Source organism: Crocodylus porosus, unplaced genomic scaffold, assembly GCF_001723895.1.
Source record: "Crocodylus porosus isolate Cpor-Errol unplaced genomic scaffold, CroPor_comp1, whole genome shotgun sequence".
NCBI lineage: Eukaryota > Metazoa > Chordata > Crocodylia > Crocodylidae > Crocodylus > Crocodylus porosus.
The window spans coordinates 93214406-93222731 of record NW_017728943.1 but is presented as its reverse complement, the minus strand read 5'-3'; positions in this window follow the sequence as shown (position 1 = coordinate 93222731).

The following is an 8326-nucleotide window of genomic DNA, read 5'->3' as shown; positions in this document are numbered from 1 at the left end:
ATAAAGTTGAAACTTAATTAGTACAAGGCAACTTTGTCAACTTTACTTAGAGGACTGTAATTTCCTTTAGCTTAGTTGGGAGGGAATACGTAACAAGTCCCAGCATCATTTGTTATTGACAAGGAAAAGGTATACACAACTGGGCTGAGGAAATGTACACTATTTAGATGTCTGTAAAGGATGGAAGGTGCTAGGAAATCTGTCAATAGTTCATCCAAGTTCATTTTCCAATAGGGACAGTATGTGGATCACTCAGATTTGAATGCTGGTGTTTTATTTTTGTTCCTTTTTGGAAAGAAAATATTAAAACTAAACTTTCCATTATGAAGGCTCTTACACATGTAACCCTTATTATAATCAATGGGGTTTTGGCTCCTATGGAAGCTTAGATCATCAAAAGGTACTTATGTCCTATTTTTAAAAAATGACACGTGCATTTTTGAGAATCTTACCAGAAATCCAATTGCTAGTAGTTAAGTCAAGTTACTTTCAAAATAGTACTGAATACCTTTACAAGATTTCAATTCTACATAACACATGACTCTGCTTGAGACCTCATGTTCTGCAGCCACTGGATTCACCAATTATTTTGAAATGCTTGCAATGCACTGCTTTTTGGAGAAGTATTCCATTTATGATATTTTAAGACCACTGTTACCATTGGCAATGCATAGAGGATGCACTCCCTGAGATTGGCAGTGCACCCCCTGAAAGAAGTGCCGCTGATGCCGCTGACCCCGCCTGTTGGCAGTCACTGCTCGCCACCACCCCCATGCCCCCTGCTGCTGACACCACTGTGGCGGCCTGTGGGCAGTTGCCATGCCCTCCCAGCCTCCGGGGGCACACATCATTCATGACCATTACAGTAGCATATGAATGCCTGACATACATCCAGTATTGTATTTATGCTCCCAACCCTCCAATGTTGTAGAGAAGTCTGAGGGCTGGGTGAGCTTCAGAAATGTGAGAAATGGTTGTCACTGATTCTTTCTGAAAGCACAGGCAGCTTGCCCACCAAACATAGCTATGGGTTTGTCATCATTAGAGTTGTGTACCTGTAACTAGTTAATAAACAAGTTAACTACCTTGAAGTAAAACTAGTCTGGAAACTCCTTACTTGTTTTTTCCTGGCTACATTTATAGTTTATTTTAGGCTGATCAGGCACTAACTCAAGGTACACAAGGTATAAGTGCAGACATCCTTTGAAAGAAACTAACATGTCCCATATTTTAGAGTCAGCCATTGCACAATGACAGGATATAGCTTCTTCCCTTGCTTCCCACTCTCCCAACCTGGCACAGATTACATTTTGTTGCAGCCAAATATCCAGGCCTAAATTCAACTCTGCCTAAGCAATGTTGGATCCTATGTCCCGGAAGGTAAGTGGCTAGGGAAAAGAGTGATTTCAGGTATAATTACATGTTCCATTTCAAATGTTACATGCTCCTATAACAGATGAGTCCACCCATTAAGGCAGGAAAAGATGAGCCAAGTGTCCTCTGAGCATCACAAAGAGAATTCTCCTCAGGTGAAGATTGTCTCCAGCTGGTGTTAGGCAGTTCATGCTGCAGTAATGTTAGTTTGCTCCACAAGGCTAATACCTGCCATTTGCAGTCTTCTGGTATCCCAGTAGGTACTGCTTCCAGCTCATATGTGACTTCTTCCCCCTCTCTCCCCCCTGCCCTTATGGACTGGCTATCATAGTGAACTCTACTGTCCTGGATGGACAGCTGGGCAGCTGCAGGTGAGGTGAGAGGGGGGTGACCATGGGGAGAGTGGGTAGAGAACAGGGGTTAAAGAACAGGGCTAAAGGGGAAGTGGGGTGGGAAGAGGAGGTAGCACAAGCAACATGTGGAGGGCAATGCTGGCCAGATCCTGGCATGTGGGGATATAACATGAGCAAAATCTGAGCAAGTAGGCTTGGCAGGTCTTCATCCTGCAGTAGAAGAGATTATACTGCCACTGAGATGGGTAGGCATGGGGCAGGTTTGACAGCTGTTAGCCACATTCCCACTTACCAGCTCTATAGCATTATATCAGAATGGTGCACCTTAGAGATCATAGTAACATGTGACTATTTATGTCATGTGTTAACTTTAACAGTGCCTAACATTCTTTACATGCATGTGCTAACTGCTGTATAACTACACCTGAAGAAATGCTACTTTCTAGCACGGTTGCATATTCATTGGAGTACTTTAATTATGCAGAGAATGGGAGATCCAGGTTCTAACTCCCTTTGCACATGGGAAGGCATATCAGCTCTATTTAAGTGCCAGAACTATTAGTCTTTCTTTTTAAGTAGCGTCTAACTACTCTTCGACACTGGAGGAGGATGGCAATGCTAATTATGCTCTTAGTTGAGTAGTCTAGCCCTATACACTTGTAGAGGGACTGAGAGATCCAAGTTCCAGCCCCACTCCCAAATCTCTCTCACTTTCCACAAAATGCCCTTCCCCTGCCTGTGGAAGCTGGACCACTGGGCATCCAAGAAGGAAAGAAGCATGGAGCCAGAAGGAATGTTACTCAGTGACATGGGTGCTTCTCTGAACTGGAGGGAGTCTTGAATCATGGTCTCACTAGTGTTTCTAACTAAGTAGCCCAGCAATTTCACTTAAGTAACTCATTTCTTGTATGTAGGTGTCACTTACCTGCATAAAAGGAGAGCTGGATTCAGGCAATCAATTTTTCTTTCATCTTCCTAACAGGATTCATTTTAATCCTCTGCCTCTTTCTACAATGGAAAGTAAGTTAGATAACAGTGCACACTTCCTCCACTGTTCCACAGTAATAGGGCAGATGGTTGGGGTGCCACAGCTAGAGGTCAGTTCTTATCAGGATAGACAGAAGTGCAGACTGTTTGTCTTGCTCTGCCTAAAGTCTGTTGAAGCAGCTAAGGGGAAGATGGGAGCCAAACAGATGACAAGTCACAGATGCTGGCTACATGATTCCCTCTTTCCCAGAATACATGTAGGAGTAGCATGATCTGAGCCACTCCACCTAGACAACATTAGAAGAGCTGAAGCCCAGTGAAGCATAACATAATACCTCACCTTAAAACATAATCTACACTTAAAGGAAAAAAAAACCCTAACTGTATTTTAAACCAATGGCTATTTTATAAGTTTGTGGTAAAGGAAGAATGGAATGATGGGTGATATTTCATGGTAGTCAGTATTATAGTCAAAGTTGCAGTGAAATTATTCTTATTGCTGTGGAGTATATGCCCATTTGCTCCAATTAAAACTTCTAGTCTTCGTTTTCACTATTTCTAGTCTTTGATCTTCAGATTAAAACTACAATTTTGGGCCAATTTTAGATGAAAAATACATGGCCCACTGCCCCTTTCCTGAGACCTTTCATTTAAGAACTTTAAATTATAAGTTAGTGTTGTAGTGATGTTTTAGCCATGACGGTCCAAGAAATCTGTAAGAGGAAAAGATTTTTGCGGGTAATAAACTAAGACAAGAAGTTATCTCAGCTATGCAATAACCTATATCACCCATTCTTGATTCTCACATATAACTTAAAGGTTTGTTTTGAATCCTATGTAAGATCGCCCAGTACAGAAGATTTCAAATGAAGGCATCAGAGTCCAGAGTGGAGACCGTTATTTCTAGGAAACAGGAAGGGAATCTATCCCTGGAACTTTTGCTATTTAGCATTTTTCAACTGGAAAAAAACAGTTTCCAATTTCATGTAAATCTTTGCCTTTAAATAGGTTATCATAACAGCAGTTCTCTCTTCTGCATAGAATGTGAACTCCTTAGGTGAGTCAGGCACCATACCACTAATACCTAAATGGTGACTCTTCTTGAGTTCAAGTGGCAAGGACCATTTCTTTTAGAAAGAGGAGGATTTGCATCTGTATTTGCTTTCAACAGGATGTTATAAATGGCTACAATATAAAAAGAAACTGGTGGTCTTTGGATGCTTTTTGACTTGTATAGTTTTCATTAAGGCGGTCTAATTATTTCATATAAACAGATCACAGTTAACTTAGAGCTAGGTGCTGATCCATGATGCAATTGATGTCAGTTTTTTATTTTTATTTTTTTGGGGGGGGGCATTATTCAGATTATAATTTTTACTTGTTTCCATTTATATGAGTTAGTTATTACTAGTATGAACTTCTAGAGAAGCATGAGCACAGTTAAATAAAAAGTTCTGTCCGTAAATAAATTCTGTTGCCATTATCAGAAAGAGATTAGTTCTACAAGATATTCTCAATTACCCAAATACCTGTAGAATTACATCTTTTCTCTAGTGCATTAAAATAAAACATAAAATCTTTCAAAAGGTGGTTACTCTGTTCAATTTGAGTACATCATCACTGGTTTCATTTACCTTTTTGGACTTTTCCACTAAAAAGTGTCATGAGCACTGCATAGTTTTGGTTACTACTTTGAGAAAAAAAGTCACATACTGGCCACTGTGTTATCTGTTGCAAATCATCCTCTAGCCAATCCCCAGTCAGCACCTGATTGGGCAGCAATCCACTACTATCCCTCCCCATCCCCAATCTAAGGCAAATGCAGTGCAAGTGAACAGAGAGGAAACAGGGCAGTTTGCAAGCAGTTCACTAGAAGCAAGAGGAGGAAGGGGAAGAGGAGCCAGGCACCATATCCTGCTCTGGGAATGTAAATGAAGGGCTGCCTCTGGCTTGCTGAGTGTTTGGGTATATGCTCTGAGCACCTGGAAGTGCTGCTAGCTGGGTGCTGGCTGCCTGTGCCTGAGAAAAGCCCTAACAAGGGGGCAGAGCCAGTCCAGGCCTAGGAGAGTATAAAGGAGCTTGCAGGTCAGTTTGCCACCCTCCTCCTTGAAGGGGAGCCTTTATGGTAAGCTCTTTCATTAACAGTGACATATATATTAGTAGATAAAATTCAGCAATTAGACCAATACTTAAGCCCTGTTAAAAGACTTAACTAGAGTCTAGCACGAGGAAGTTTGCTAGAGAGCTTGCCTGGAAACTCTCTCACCTTCCTTCACTGTAAGTATGGTGAAAGGAAGCAGGTTAGCAGAGAAAAGGGAATCTTCTAGGACCAACAGATCATCTTATGGGGGCATTTGCTAATGAAGGTCTACTTGGAAAAAAGGGCAGGAAGAGAGAGGTGGCAGATTACCCAGAGAAATGGCTAAAGGACACAAGGAATGTCAGAGCTACTGCCACTGCCACTCACTTCCAACTCCTCCTCTGCTTGAACCTGTGAGGTGTCTGTCCAGACAAGACAGCTCACCATTGAGGCTTCAGCCCTGGTCTTGGTTTGGTGCTGTGGAGACTGTGACTTGCAGGTTCCCTCCAATGACAGCCAGGTGGAGGAGTGCTTGTGATGTGAGCAGTGCCTTGTGATGGTATCCCTCAGGGTGCAGGCAAGGGAGCTACGGGAGGAGGTGGTGAGCCTGTAAAAATATCCTCCACCATAAGGACTTCATTGATCCCATGATAGAGGAGACCTTCAGCAGTGAAAGGACTGCCCGAGTGAAGAGGACAGGGGCTCAGGTGGTGTGTTCTCTTCAGTCCTTCCAGTCAAGAGGAAGGACCCAGGCAGAAGCAGACACATCCTGTAAATCAATGCATGGCTCCGCAGGTGGGGTCACCAGTAAAGTTTTAGGTTCTTTGACCATGGGATGTTCTAAGGAGGAGACAGGATCCACCTGATAAAGAGAAGGAAGAGCACCTTCACAAGCAGGCTTACTAACCTAGTGAGAGGGGTTTTAACCTAGGCTCACGGGAAATGGAGACCAAAGCTCTGAGGTAAGTGGGGAAGTGCATGGTGACTTGTAGGAAACTCAAGCAGAAAGGGGCAACAGGGGAGGCCTTCTCATTCTTCCTGAGAAAGTAGGACAATCAGCTAGTTACCTCAACTGTCTGTACACAAATGCACAGAGCCACAGAAACAAGTAGGTCAAACTGGAAGTCCTTACATAGTCATGGAATTATGACATGATTGGAATAACAGAGACTTGGTGGGATAGCTTGCATGACTGGAGCACTGTCATGGGTGGGTATAAACTGTTGAGGAAGGACAGACAGGAGAAGAAGGGGAGGAGTTGCACTTTATGTAAAAGAGTAGGATGATTCCTCAGAGCTCCACTATTAAACTGGAAACACAAGCAGGAGGGGGAGAGCAATAAGGTTTATGTTGTGGCAAGTGTTTGCTACAGACCACCAGGATGTAGTGAATGAGATTTTCTTCAAACATCTCATTCAAGTTTCCTGATCACAGGCCCTGGTTCTTGCGGGGTGGTCAATCACTCTGATGTGCTAGAAGGACAATACTGTAGTGTACAGCTAATCCAGGAAGTTTTTAGCAAGTGTTGGGGACAAATTCCTTGTGCTAGAGTTAGAGAGGCCAAGTACGAGCTGTGTTCTTCTTCACCTACTGCTCACAAACTATATTCTACTACTATATTCTACCTACTATATTCTTGGTGGAGAATATAATAAAGGATGGCAACTGGGGCAGCAGCAACCACAAGATGATTTAATTCAAGATCTTAAGGAAATGGAGGAAGAAGAACAGCAAAGTAAGGACCCTGGACTTCAGAAAAGCAAACTTGACTCACTGAGGGAATTGATGGAAAGGATTCCCTGGGAGGCCAGTCTGAGGGGGAAAGGAGTCCAGGAGAGCTGGTTGGATTTTAAAGAAATCTCACTGAGGGCATAGGAATGAACCATCCTGATGCATAGGAAGACTAGCAAGTATGGAAGTACGTTAAACTGGCTAAGCAGGGAACTCTGTTTAGTGAGCGAGAATGCAAAATGGAAGCTTACAAGAAGTGGAAACTTAGACAAATGATTAGGAAGGAGTATAAGAGTATTGTTCAGACATGCAGGGATGAAATCAGGAAGGCCAAAGTGCAACTGTAGTTGCAGCTAGTAAGGGCCATGAAGGGTAACAAGAAGGGTTTCTACAAGTACAGGGAACCCCTGCTTAGTGTGGTTTCATTTAGCACTATTTCACTATAGCACTCATTTTAAATTTATAGTTGATTCCACTTAGCACTAAGTGAGTTTTGTTATCATGCTCCAGCATGTGGTGCCAGAGCGGCTGGCAGATGGGTTGGACAGAGGGAGAAGTGGCAGTGGTGGGTGGGAAAGTGGGGAAATGGAAATGGCAGGCAGTGAGTGAGCAGGTGGGGGTGAGTGTTGGGCCCATGCTGGTGCACCAGGGCCAGGGATGGCAGGAGTTCCGGGGGAGGGGGCAGCAGGAGCATGGGGTCCAGCCTGACAGGCTCTATGGAGCCAGGCTGGGCTGCACCAGCAGAGAGGAGGAGGAGCCAGCCTGGAGTGACCGCAGCTGTGGCCGTGACTTCCCCACCGCCCCATCTGGAGCGGACCAATAGCACTGCCTCCATGGCCAGGGCCCAGGTGAGCAGCAATGGCATGGCGCCAGACAAGGTGGCCCTGAGTAGGTAACAAATTGTATTTATTTACATTAATTCCTATGGGAAAATGAATTTCGCTTAACGCTGTTCTGCCTAACTCTCCATTTTTCCGGAACCAGTTAAGAGTGCTAAGTGGGGGTTGCCTGTATGTCAGCAACAAAAGAAAGATAAGGGAACCTCGTGACTGATGATGTGGAAAAGACTGAAGTATTCAATGCCTTTTTCACCACAGTCTTCACAGGCAAAGTCAACCCCAGACTACTGCTTGTGGCAGCACAGTTTGGGGAGGAGGTGAGCAGCCAACAGTGGTGAAAGAACAGACTAGGGACTAGCTAGAAAAGCTGGATGTGTACAAGTCCATGGGGCCTGATGCAATGCACCCAAAGGCGCTGTGGGAGTTGGTTGATGGAATTGCAGAGCTTCTGGACATTATCTCTGAAAACTCACGGTGATTGGGCGAGCTCCTCCTTCAAGAAAGGAGGATCCAGGGATGCAGTCAGCTTCACATTAGTCCCTGGGAAGATCATGGAGCAGGTCCTCAAAGAATCTATTTCTACGCACTTGGAAGAAAAGAGGGTGATTACAAACAGTCAGCATGAATTCCCCAAGGGCAAGTCATGTCTGACCAATATCATTGCCTTCTCTGATGAGAAGACTGGCTCCGTGGATGTGGGAAGAGAAGTGAACATGATATACCTTGACTTTAGAAAGGCTTTTGATATGGTTGCTCACAAAATTTTTGCAAGCAAGCTAAGGAAGTATAGGTTGGATAAGTGGATTGTAAGGTTGATGGAAAACTGACTGGATGGTCAGGCTCAAATAACTCAATGTCTAGCAGCTGCTACCGTGTTGTGTCCCAGGGGGTCAGCTGAGGGGCTGGTTTTGTTCAATATCTTCATCAGTGACCTGGAAGATGGGATGGAGTGAATCCTCACC